Source organism: Lathamus discolor, chromosome 8 (assembly GCF_037157495.1).
Source record: "Lathamus discolor isolate bLatDis1 chromosome 8, bLatDis1.hap1, whole genome shotgun sequence".
In the NCBI taxonomy this organism is placed as follows: Eukaryota; Metazoa; Chordata; class Aves; order Psittaciformes; family Psittacidae; genus Lathamus; species Lathamus discolor.
Genome location: NC_088891.1, coordinates 8,078,281 through 8,092,011, shown reverse-complemented (window position 1 = coordinate 8,092,011; position 13,731 = coordinate 8,078,281). Strand labels below are relative to the sequence as shown.

The window sequence follows — 13,731 nt, the reverse complement described above, 5'->3', positions numbered from 1 at the left end:
CTTTGGAATTAAGTGGTTAACATAGTTACTGTGTAGAAATGTAGATTTCCCCTGGCACTCCTTGGAGCGAAGAAAGGATAATTTCAGACATTTTCCTCTTTAGGTAACGTGTCTGCCAGAACTGTCTCTATATTTCTATAGGACAAATGAGACTGACAGCCTGGGAGAGCAAGAGAGGAAGAGCCATCACACTGATGAAAGACCTGGGTGGGACTCTAGGGATCTGCATTCGGCTCTGGCCACAAACTCAGTGTGTGACCTCAAGAAAACCATTTAATCTCCTTATTCCTTAGGTCTCTACCTGTCAAGAATTTTTACTTCAACTCTTTTTCTACCATGTTGGTGTAAGTTACAAGCTCTTAGATATAGTCTCTGCCTTATCCTGTCATGTCCCACAGCAGAAGGGATCTTTGCAGGGGCCTCGAGAAACTAGAGATAACAACAGTGACACTGGGAAACAGCATCCGGAGGATGACAAAAGTGATTCCGTGTCTTCTGATTTCAGTCCACATAATCCCCACAGAAAACCAAAGTGTTGCAATCATCACGTAGTCCCACTAGGATTACAGAAATGATTCACTGACAAAATACTTCACCAGTTAGCACTCCTGAGATGATGGTTTAGATGTAAGGGTGGCTCTGGGGCTGTCAGAGATCCTTGTCAAGGTTGGACTGTGACAGCAAGTGACATGCTCTAGCTTTAAACATGGTCCTTGACACTTCTGATAAAATAAGATCTCAGCAGCATGAAGCTGAGAGGCTGTGGCACAGACAAGACTAGTTTAGTTTACACCCGTGACAGCGTGCCATACACAGGACATAACAGCATACGTCCTGTAGGGACAGTGGGACATAGCCCATTGCAACAACTTTGGGCTATGCTTATTTCACTCTACTTCCAGCAAATACTAGGGTTTGCATCCACATCCACATGTGCTATTTCAGAAAGCTTTTAGTGCTGTGAGTAAACACCTCCCCCAGGCTATCCAAAACCTTCAGCCACTGCCATTCAGGGCAATCTCTATATGTGGAATAATTATTTTAATCAGGAGATGTGTTAGAAATAGGATATGTGCAGCTGTTGTGTGGTTCCCTGCACTTCCTGGAATGGCTGCCTGAAAAAGTGGATTAAAACTGTAGGTGGAAGGGCAGTTGCCATGGAAACTGCATCATTGGAAGCTTCATTTCAATCTTTTCTTCCTTCTGATAATTTTCCACCCATTTTACCACTCTGAACAGGTACCATTCCACCTTGACTCTCCCTTGCCTTCATCAAGCTATTTGTGATGCAACAAGCCAGGAGTCAGGGTTACTAAGTGAATCTAAGGGAATGAAATACAGGAAAACAGTGCTAGGGTTGCACTTTGAGGCAGTTTTGTGGGGGTCATGAGAAAAGCTGACTTCACTTTTGGCTCAGAGGCCAAGCAGAAAGCCTCAAGGTGTAAGAAGGAATGAATCCTTGGGAGAGCAGTACCCTCTGACGCCCAGGGACCAGTGGACACTTGAGCAATGTCAGGGCTCATGGTCCTCCGGGAGTGAGAGAAGAAATGGTGGTTGTCTATCAGCTAGATGCTTTGAAACGAGGGGCATATGAGAGGCTGTCTGGAGCAAAGTAAGCACCACTATCCAACATTTTCTGTGAAAGCTTGTTTGTACTAAGGACCATCTGAGATTAAACACCTCTGTGACAATGAAATAAAGCTGGGTTACACCAGCTTCTGAGATGAACCAGTGCAATGCAGTTCCAGGTCCCTGGGACTGGAAAGGGACATGAAGCATGTTTCAGTAGGGAGGGATGCTGGATGAAGCAAATTCACCCAACATGAAGTTAAGCAGGATATGGAGGTTAGTTTGCCCTCCTTCTAGAGGAAGGTGGTAACTGGTCTCTGGCAACTGCAGGATTTGAAGTCTTGAATGACAGAACTTTTGAGTGCTTCACTGAAACTTCCCAGATTCACACAGACGAATCCTGTTCCAGGTCCAGAGGACCCGAGGACAGTTTGCTTTGCAGTGTTGAGAGCCAAAGCAAGAATCTAAAACCTCATTCTTCTGCCTTCATGTCTGGTCTATAGAGCTGATTCCTCCAGACACTCCAGGCTGCACAAACTGGTGTTATCAGATTTGTCTGGCTCTTCTGGTTTTCACAGCTGTCACTTCAGGGCTGTGTTACACCATGACATCAGGTAGCGGAGGATGCTGTCTAGACGTCCTCGGCTTCATATGTGGCATGGAAAGCTTGACAAACTCTTATTAAGAAATTAAAGGAGTGAAATCCAGCTACTTTCACAACAACTGTAATGCAGTAGATCAGTTCCTCATTGATTACTTTTACAATGCCCCCTGATATTTGTGACAGTTCTACTACTTCACTAGTAAAATGTACGTCAGTGTTATCTGCAGAGACTCTGACAGGTGAGCTGGCTTTTCTGGGACCATCTCATGGAGGGCTGGAAGCATGAAGGTTCATTCTGGGTGTACTGAAACACAAGATTTTTACCCTTACCATTCACTACTGAGGTTTGGCTGGTGAGTTTGGCTTGCTCAGGGGGGCAGATTCCAAATGTTACAAGATAAATCATCACCTTAGCTAATTTGTTTATGTCTTTCTTCATTTCAGGATGACTTGGGGTTTCGGAGAAGTTCAATTTAGTCTAGCACTCCTGAAAATGGAAGTTCTTTTGCCAGCTCAGGCATAACATAGTCCCTTGCAACGCAAGCTTTCAACAGTCTCTGTCTAATACTATCGCCCACCCTAACACCGGGTAAAGTGTTGATGTTTTCAAGGAAGTAAGGCTGGTTTTACTATGAGCCTTTGAAATTTCTCAACTCAGATATAGCAGGTAGAAAAAGCAGCTTAAGAAAAAAAAAAAAACCACTCCAAACTAACCCTAAACTTGCAAGAGATCTGCAGTCAAAGCAGTGAAACTTCCCAGCCAACTCCATTTGCACTGGGGATAAAAGCATACCATTGCTTTGAGAAAACTTGCTTGACTCACCTCTGTGGGACTTCATATGAGCACACAACTAAGACACACACACAACACAACCCAGATAAAACTGGTACAAGTTGCCACAGCATCCTCAGTCATTGCTGCTTGTAGTAGGGATATTAACAGTTCCTCATCACTGGTGGACTTTGCCCTCCTTTAGAAACCAGGCTTTTGGAACAGAAGGCCTTAAACTCTTTGTACCTTCATTGGGAGCTCCCTTTGAGTCCACTCTCTGCTTCCTTTGCTCTGAACTGCAGTCCTCAGAGACCCTTAGGTGTCTCCTGCTGCAGTGTGTGGGTGACGACTTTAAACATAGATGTCTGCGCCATATCTGTGGCCAGGGTTAAACAGACAATCAGCTCTATAGTACCTTTCAAAGCCTTAAAATCTCTGACTTGCCAGTGCTTAGACTGCAAAGCTAATGCTCATGATCTTGTGTTATTGGTTCAATACATTATTTTAACCTGCAGTTGGTGCTGAGGACTATTTCCTTTAACCACATGGCTAATTTTTATCTTCTCTTCGTTGTACAGAAATACACAGGTGATTGGAACTACCCCAACAAGCCTGGTCTGACATTCAAGAGTATATTTTGAAAAGTTATCATCAGCATTTTCCTTGCATATTACTGTTCTGTAATTAAGCAGTGTATGTGGCTTGAAAATCCTCAGTAGTTTTTAGCATGATTTATAGAGATCATTTGTCTCAAATATTTGTTAAATGGCAGTAGATTTGGAGCTTTTATTGCAAACTGTTTTCATTTAGACTTTAACCATCCTCTAGCCTCTGGACAAAGCACTTATTTGCTGCATGTCATGTTTTATCATGAAGGAGTAAAAATAAAATGGAAGAACAGTCCCAGTGGAGGAAGCAAATGAGTGAGGAAAAGAGGTGAGGAGGAGAACAGGCAGAGGAGTAAATGAAGAAGCACATTGGGCATCTGATCCTCTAGGGAGCTAGCTGGAGAAATTATGGTTGAGAATGGAGGTTTTAACCTCATATTGCAAAACTACAGGTCTTGCTCAGTGTTGTTCTTGGGTAGCTTTGAAGTGAAAGTTTATGTACAGAGAGACTGCTTGTGATGCCTAGGACACATGGGGTCAGCCCAACCTCAGCCACTTCATAGCATCTGTCCTGAACCCAGGCTATCTGCAAAAGAAGGCCCCTAGTCTATCGGAAGGAGCACAGCCTCAGGAGTCATTTGCATCCACATTTATCAAGCATAACCCTCAGCTGAGGGTCAATGTTCAAGACTGCTAAATATAATCTGAAGTGATCCTGAGATAATGAATTATCTTCAGTTTAACTTGAGCTTCTAGTTTTGCTTTCCCCAAATACTCAGCGAGCACCAGTGTACCCAGATGATGTTCCCAAACCTCTAGAACTTAATGAGCTTTTGTTCAGGTCATTATTCGGTTAAAAAAGAACAAACAAACCAACTTCCCAGAAGATGCATTGCTCATTATTAGCCCTTTTCTACCCATTGCTCTCAGTTTGGGAGAAAAATGGAAACCACGTGGTTTGAGAAACCAATCAAACCATATGAAAAGCGAACAATTGGGACTAACGAACCTGAAAATGATCGGTCCGAATTATTGAGTAAATATAGCACTTAAGAGTAATGAAGCTACTTACACAGCATTGGGACTGGTTTCAGAGCTATTTGCCAACCAGACAGCAGCCTAAATTTGCAGCAAAAGCTGGGCCTGATTCATCACTGTGTTTTCTATCCCCGTGTGACTCTGGCGGCTGTATTGCAGAGTAATGAATCGAGTTCATTACCCAAGATGTGCATCCCTCTGCTCACACCAGCCTGTCACTTCCTGTTCTGAGAGGTCTGGCTGAACTAAGTTGGGGGCTACACAAAATTCCAGTTTTTGTTCATCTTCAGCACGTCCAAGAGGTGCCTGGTGGGACACATGAACAAGAGAAGAGCCACCACCCAGTAGCAACTGATGTTTTGACCTGAGTCATGACCATTTTCCTCTTGTTTTTTTTCTCCCAGTCCATAGTTTTAACTGAAAAACAGACCCACAGCTACAAAAATGGCTTTGCCTTAGAGGGTAGTCTCTGCTTTGATTCTTAGAGTGGTCCCTGGAGACATCTGAAGGACATCCTCAGTTAAGGGTCTCAGGCTTACAGAAATTACTCCAGAGCTTAAGACTACCAGAATCACCTGGCTCTGTCCACCCCCAAGTTCACATTTTCAGTGTGCTAATGAAAGCAAAATCTAAAACTCAATGTTTTCTGTGCTGATTTAACATTGGGAACTTCAAATTCAGTATCAATTGAGATGATTATATTCTGTGCAGCCTGTTTATCTGTTCTTAATGCTCACAACTGTAGCTGATAATAACAATTGCCTAAGTGTGGCAGTGCCTGCAGACAGAGGAAGGTTCAGTGGCAGAGACAAACAACCCTGACTTCTGCAGGTTTGCATTTCATGTGAAATGCTGCAGCTGACAAGATGAGCATGGCTTGGCTGAGGAGAGAGATGTGTAAGGCAGCGCTCAGCCACAAGGAAAGTTCAACCCCAAACTACTTTCCCTTTTCCGGATGGGGAATGGCTAGAGCCCAGTTTGTCATGAATAGAAACCTCATTGCCAGCTACCTGCACATCACTTCCAGAGCCCTGAGGCTGGGATGTGGAAGGATTTATAAACATGTAGGCTGGACTTTTATTTTCTGATAATCTAGTTTAGTGTGACAAATAGCCCCATGAACAGGACAACCGCTGGCTCTCACCATACACACGTCACTTGGATAGCCTCCAGCTTTCCAGTGCCTGAGGCATTGGCTTCCTTCCCAGTGCTTCCCTCTATCTGCAGCCCTCCAGCGAGTTTTCAGCAATTCAGCCTCTTCCAAGGCAGTGACCCCCATGTGCTTGTCACGCAGGGTTCTAGAGATAGCCATGACACTTAACAATGTGCCTGCGCACCAAGCACAAGTCAGGTAATTGGTACTTCACTTACTTTACCATCCCTCTGCTCATTGTCCTTGTGGCTCCCTTCCTACCTCTCTGCTGCTCCACCCAGGGAGACCTTGGATGTGTTTGTAGGTTGCCCTGCACATACTTCTTTAGCTCTACCACTGTCTTAGTGTGTAATAACCAGCAGCTCAGTCAGTTCCTCCGAGAGTGAGCTTACCTTTTTGTACAGTGGGGATGCCATTCACTTGTTCCGTTGACAGCTCCAGGCTCAATGTCTCCAGTTGTTGACTCGTGTTTAAAACACCTCAGAAGGGAGCTTTGATACTACTTGCACCAGCTGCTTGCCTTTATCTGCTTCTCCATTAACACCCAGCTGACTTCCACCAGCTTAACCAGTTCCTTGCCTGTTGAAATTGTGAAGCAATGGAAGGGAACCATGTTATCTTTCATAAAGAGCCATGTCAGTTTAATTCAATATAACCAATCCCAGCTCCCCAAACACCCAAACATTTCCAGTTGATGGAATGAGTGTTTGTGAGAATATCCAGTATCCCTGCTGAGCCCTACATCAGTGAGATGAGGTGGTCAGAACTGATCTCATGATTTCAGGGGTGTCTTCAAAGATGCCTCATTCCATCTCAGAGTACAAAACACTATTACAACAGGGTAGTAGTTACTGAACTGTTTGTTTTACGAGCAGCAACAGCAGGATGTACTGAGGTGGACAGATGGGTGCATTTTCCAAGGTGCAGAATTTATTTACTTGGGCAAAGTGCAGTAAGCATTTGTATCTGCAGGAAAGGTGCCCTCCATTAATGCATATATGCACAGGTGGCATCAATACTTATATGTATTAATACATGTGACACACCCTCCTTTGTTGCATCCAAGAGCAAATGCTGTTGTGCATCTCACATTCACATTTCCACATGAGGTAGACTTTTATCAATTTCTGATTATGCCTGAGAATTCAGCTATTGCATTCTCTGAATCGCTGCACTCCAGTTCTTATACAAAAATCATTAGCCTATGGAAATACTCTCTTTTTTACCAGCAGATGAAGCCATATGCTCATCCAGAGGCAATTACTCTTCTAATACAAGTTCTATAATACCCTTAAACAGTACAGAATGGCATAATTGTTTGCTTTAATAAATACTTCAGAGCACTTTAGCTGCACTATAAAACGGCTTCACAAAATCCTATTTCAGCTGCTTTGTCTGTCTGCAATGACCCCCATCTTTTTGGCCATTTTAAAACTTGGAATTTTGCTGTGACATCCAGACGGGGATGTTTTGAATCACAAATGTGAGGAGTTAAGAATTCTTTTCTCTTTCTGTTTTAAATGATTTTTCATCATGTGTTGGAGCCAAGTATCTATCAGGGTAAAATCAATACCAACTCCCAGAACTAAGAGAAAATGCCCCAGACTTAATATACTTCATGCACAGCCACTGCAGCTGTACATCTAAAAGGAAGCTAATAGAGTGAGTCATTCTACAGGTTACTGATGTTTGAAATAAGCCCGTTGCTAAAATGGTTAGGAACAATGTAATTCTTAGCATTACAACCAAAGCAGGACTCCTGCTTCTTTGCTTTTACAGATACATCAGAGCATCAGCTGTTTCCCTGGTCTCAGTTCTTAATATCTGAACACCTGTGCGTGCTAAAATAGATATAACCAATCTCCTTCTCCCTTTCTTCATTCCTGTGGGAATTCATATGAAAAATTGTGCGCTGAGTGACAAGGACAGACAGGAACATGTCCCTTTGTTGCGGCTTCAGCATCCCATTGCCTGTTCATGTGAGCCTGGAAGCAAAGATCAATGACTCTCTAGTATTTTTTATTATTTTTAATTTTCTACTATTTCAGGTGGGTCCAAGGCTCCCTCCCTTCTCCCCTGCATGTTGTGAAGCAGCCACTGAGTTGGGAAGGCTCCTCTGGATGACAAAACCTGTTATTTAAAATCAAATCATTCATTTGAGCTCTGACACTTCGTGGAAGACCATCTGAGTGGTGCCCATGACACTGAGTTTGTGTGTAAATGCAACATTTGCTCTTTAGATCTGCCTAGATCAGGCACATGTGGCTCACAATAACTTTGTTCCCAGTCCCCCCAGGAAGAGTAGGGCACAGCAGGACTACTAGCCGCATATCAAGCAGGGAGCACTGGAAAAACCGGCAGAAAGACATTTCTTCTCTTCCTCCCAGGTCCTGTGATCTGATCCATCCACAATACAAAACACACCCTGTGTCCAGGAAACTGCAACCAAAAACCACCCAGAGACATAAATACTGTGGCTACAGCACATTTTACTAGCATGTAGATGAACAAAACAGCAACAGTATTACACATAACTCAGGAACACTAAAGAAAATATACTACTTGTTGGAAAGCATAGTGCTGCTCTCCATCTGCCTTATCAGTGGATTCCAATGGTTGGGTGCCCACAGACCTTTTGCATTAAATTTTACATTGATTTTTATGACCACTTATTACATGCAATGTCTGAGCACTCCATCTACTCTGTCTCCTCCCTGGTGTGGTATGAAATAGAGTTCATGGCAGTGGTGTAATGGATGGCTCGGACCAACTCCAAAAGTGGGGTTTATCAGGTAATCATTTGAGGGGAGTCAGAAAATGCGCTCTTTTATATCTACATGTAAAAACTGCATTAAGTTTGGAAAGAGCCAAAACATGTCCTATCATGGGTTCCCAGAGGTTATTACTTCAGCTCCATTTCTTTTTCCTCCCTTTCCCTTCCAGAAGAGCATTTCTAGGCCTCTGGTTTTCTGGGAGGAGGCCAATTCCAGCTTCCCATTGCTCACAGCACAAGGAGAAAGGGATGCGTTGGTGTATCCCCTTGTGGAGCACATGTAGGTGCTTAGCTGGATGCTGGCAGAGCACACACGTTTTAGCAGCTGGCAAACCCAGTGTCCACACCTCCTTTTATAAGCTATACTGTGGCTTTCAAAACTGTACTAAGGCTGCCTTAGCAGGTATTTAGTAAAGAGGTGCTAATACTGCTTGCACCCTGGGATCTTCCCTATGAGAGAGGTACTTGATGATGGAGGGGAACTGCACCCTCCCTGAGAAGGCTTAGCAGATGGTGGACTTACATAGGCTTGTACTGCATTCTTGCATGTCTCAGCATTGTTTCCTTTAAAAGACTGTATCACTGAAAAAAAAGGTATTGAAACCTTTGCTAAGGTGAGAGTTATGAGTTAAAAAGAAATGCAAAAATTCTCCCAAATTTCTACATGGCATTTGCCTCTCTGGGGCACAACTAGGTGGCTGGTGGCTCAGGCTAGAAGGGGGATCAGCATCGGTTGATGGTTGTGGAGGGAATTGTGCCTTTTCTATACACCTCATTTATATCTATCTGAGAAGAGCTGGGCCCATTGTCTCAAAATTGCTTTGAGATGGGACAAGATGAAGCAGGCTGTGGACACATGAGCTATTAGAGCTATTAGTGATGGCGATGTTAGACAGTATCGCTTGTCTGTCTGCTTTACAGTTATAAATGTGTATCATTTAAAATACAATAAGGGGCCAGATGCTTCGCTGGTGTCTGACATCTATCCGCCAGGTTCTCACTGCCGAAGCTTTAGCATAAGTCACTGTCTTTCCAGGCAAGATAGATATTAAAATTGTGTTGTAGATTTTGAATCCAAGCTATGTCCACGAAAGCTGGATTCACTGTCGGGTCACATCTCCGTGGGATGGTGTTAGATTGTGTATACGTTGTTGTGGAGGATTGGCTTGTCGAAAAAGGTCAAAAGGTCACGCTCCCATCAACGAGCTGAAACAAGACATCTGTGTAGAAGATGGTGCAAACCTCTCACACCAGATAATGAGGAAATGAAGGACACCGGCAAACAGCAACAAACTATGACCAATCACAGCCAAGGCCACTAAGTGATAAGTGCATGAGAAGGAGGATGGTGGGGGGGGGGGGGGGGGGGTGTACGGTGTAGCTGCAAAAATGTAGAAGCTATAAACCAATGATCTTGTAACATGTAAAAGCTATAAGCCAATGATCTCTGTATGCAAGGTATATAAGTATCCATCTGCTTAGCAATAAACTGAGACTTGTTGATCATCATCTGATGAGCTCGTCTCCCGGCGATTCCCACACATTGTCCTGAGATTGCAAATTGGGAGTGGAAAGGAGGGTCCAGAGCAATAAAATAAGACATTTTTACTGCAAACCTTCCAGGAATGCTTCTTGTTCAAAGACAGAAATATAAAATTATTTCATTTACATTCATTAAACTGGCAAATGCCAGTTTAAGATGGGTAAAGGAAGATGAAGAGCTTTATGAATCACAGTCCTTGGGTTCACATCACCTACACTTCCACATAATGCCTCTGGACCAGCTTCTGAGCATTATCTCTGGTTTCTAATCCTCTAATTTCAGAGTTCTTTAGGTCAGATTACTCCTGAAAACATAATGTAATTAATATAAATTATTTAGATTTGCAGTTTAATCAGTGTCAGATATTTTTCAGCTCAGAAAACAGCATTATTCCTGTTTCTGTTATTATTAATTGCCAGTCTCGGTCACCCAAATAGATAACAGATATGAGCGTAGATTCAGTTAATACTAGGACTAATGCATGACACAAGCTGATAAAAGCCAGGAAATTCATGAGAATCACATTTTTATTCTTGTTACTTTGCCTGAATCTGTCCAGTCTGACAAATTTGGTCTCTGTATACCATCAATGTCCCTTTGTTGTCAGAGAATTGGTGCATTCAATCTAGGTTGCTGTTCATCCACTCTGAACAAACATGCATTTAAATACTACATTTACTTACACAAATGATGCCATGCTGCTCCTCCTACTGCAGATCATTCTCAAACCTAGAGTACAACCCTCATACCCTATTATTTTAAATAGGGTCAGCTGTGACTTCTGGACATGAAGTGCATCATGGAAGGGTCTATATGTGTCCATGGCCATTATGTTAGGAAACCCAGCAGCATTTTTTCCAGTGGATTTCAAAGGCTGGTGGATACTACCCCATGACCTAAGTGCTAAGGGAAAGATGTCACAGAAAAATGCGTGGTTTACCCAGGAACATGCAAGCTCAAGGAGTGGAACTGATGTTTCTCAAACCCGATCACAGGCTCAGTTCTCAGACCTAAATTGCTCAATGTTTTACCAGCTCTATCTGGTCACAACCCCCTGCTTGCCCCCTTGCAATTCCTGGTATCAGATGCTTCAAGATGCTGCAAAAATAAACTGTGGAAGATGTAACAGTATACTTGAGATTGGGAAGCTGGAGGAGGGAAAGCCAGTGCCTGCAAGATGAACGTTTGCATCTTGGACTGCACTTGCCTTGGGTTAGCATGACTACAGTGCAGGTGGGGAAGGAGATGTGCCTTTGCCACTGCCAGCAGCTTTCCAAGTTTTGAGTGCTGTCTGGGCTGCAGCTGGAGGCAAAATGAAAACGTATTCCTGAGAGAAGACTAGAGGAGCTAGAAGTGCTCCAATTTGGTAAATAGAAATGCTCCAGTTTGGTAAATATTTCAGCTAAAAAGGCACAGGTAGGTAGTACAATAGTTTCATAAATTATTGGCTCACAACATGACTTAATTCAAGCCCTTTAGGTGCCTGATTTCAAGAGAGAGGAGTTTGCTTTTTTCATTTTGGCTGTGGGGTTTTGTTTTGTTAACTGTACTTTTTCACATCGTTCAGCCAGTAACTAGAACCTGAAGAGGTAGAAATTATTTGCTTTACTGATATTACCATATTCTAGCACCAGCTTTGTGGAAAAATTCTCTAGTCCATATACTCTGCAACAGTGGCAGGAATGTAACCTGATGGTGAGGATATCATCATGTACCTGAAACACAACTTTTGCCTATATCTCACCTACCCTCTTTCAGCCAAGTTACAAAGAGTGGAAGAGACAATACAAAGCACATGGAATTTAGCAGTGCTTGTATTTCCAGACTGTGTAAGAAGTTGTAATTATTGAATGGCTTGATTTACAGGCACTTGATTTTACAACCTTAACACCCTTTCAATGCAGTATTTTGCATGCAATTCAAGACTTCCTTCTTCCCTCAATGGGGCAGTACCTTAGAGTCGTTTAGATGCTCAGCTTTTACTTAAGTGTTCCAGAGCTATAGTGGCTGCTGACAGTTACCAGACTTGGCCAGAAGCGAGTGCTCCAGACTGTAGTCAACAGCGCAGGAATCCTGGCTTGCCTTTAGAAAAGTTGAGGGGTGGGATGATAAAGCTTATGATCTTCCTGCCTTTTTCTTGAGTCTTAAATCCTGCCGGGCTCTAAATTTTCAGCCCATGAAGAAAATTTTAAGTGTTTTTATTAGGGGAAAAAAAAAATGGGGGAGAAAGGGAAAGAAAAATAGAAAATCATGTCCCAAATGATAAACTCTTTATAATAAACTCATAGTTTTGGGGAGAGAGAATGCAGAATTCTGCACTTTCTAAGAAAGCATCAGCAGAATAAGGCAGAGAGAATATTATCTCTAAAAGCTATGCATCATTCTCTTAAAATGTTGATGTCCCATTTCTAGTTGAACAAATAAACCTCTACAAGTTGGATACAACTAGTACTAATGGACCAGAGTGCAGACTGGGAAAATAAAGAATGAGCCTCTGACTGCAAAAAAGCATCTTTCAAGAGGAAAAAAAAGAGAAGAAGTCATTATTTAAAAATCGTTCCACTAATGTGCTGCGAACAAAGGGCTGTTAGCTTGAAAGGACCAAACAGCTTTTATTTCAGAGTACTTTATTTGTGGCAGGATTATAAACAAGATCCTCAGCAAACCCTTCAAACAGAGCATGCGTAAGCAAAAAAAATTCAGAAGCCCTTTTCCCGTTTCCCATTTTCTCTAGATTTTTTTTGGTTTGCCTCCCTAATGTATTTACTATAAATGTGCAGTCTCCACCTGGTTTAACATCCAAACCAAAGATTGGATGGAGGCAGGCAGCATCATGTCTTAGTTTTATGGTTTTCATTGAGTTCCTAGTGCCACAAAACCCATTGCAAAGATCAACATAATGCAAGATCTGATCTCATATATGCTCATGTTGAGTGCAATGTTGAATGAAGACTCCAGGCTATTTTCATCATCCAAGCACTGAAGTTTATTATCTGTAACATATTCCTGCCTAGAAGCGCTAACCAAGGCTCTGTTAGACACTAAAGAGCCACCTGCAGTTCTTGCTCTTGGGAAGAGCTAAATTGGACAAAATCAGAGGAAGGTGGCTAGGAGGAAGAGGTGAAGCAATTCAGTAAACGATGCAGAGCAGGTCAGTGGTAGAAATGTAAGCCTGCATGCACTGAGTTATTAATAGTGTTCTGATGGCAGTAGCTTTAGGGATCACACTACGTGTTGAAATGGTGTTTTTCAGCCAGCAAAGTGCCTTTAGTTTGCCTTCCCAACTGCAAAGCTCCAGGAAACTTGTATGACCATGTCTTCCACAATGAGAGAAATCCAGAGCCCTGCTCTGGACAACATTTCCAAGCATGCTCATGTCTCTATGCTCCTTCCTATGCCCCAGTGCCCTGTCCATGGGATGGTAGTGCTCAGTCCTGCCCCAGTTACTGAGAAACCTTGAGCCAGTACTAAAAGGATATTGGGCTCTTGAAAAACATGGTGAAAAACAGTCATAGACATAACTGTACTCAGGAAAGCGGATCCTTGTATTTCATAGGAGCTTCAGCCTCCTTTTCTCCCTGTGGTTTTGAGAGAAAGCTAGTTCACTCTCAAAATCAGTCTTTATCGAGTTGCTGGCTTCCAGCTACTGCTCCCCAAACATTGAAGTTTCT

General features: G+C 42.8%; 1 long non-coding RNA gene across 1 annotated transcript in view; it reads right to left on the bottom strand.

Moving 5' to 3' along the window:
- Nucleotides 1-13,731, bottom strand: part of LOC136019038 (uncharacterized) — a 108,215-nt gene that overhangs the window by 17,589 nt on the left and 76,895 nt on the right. Inside the window, exon 3 of the long non-coding RNA XR_010614720.1 lies at nucleotides 6,137-6,323. This is a non-coding gene — a long non-coding RNA (uncharacterized LOC136019038). The remainder of the gene's footprint in view (nucleotides 1-6,136; nucleotides 6,324-13,731) is intronic.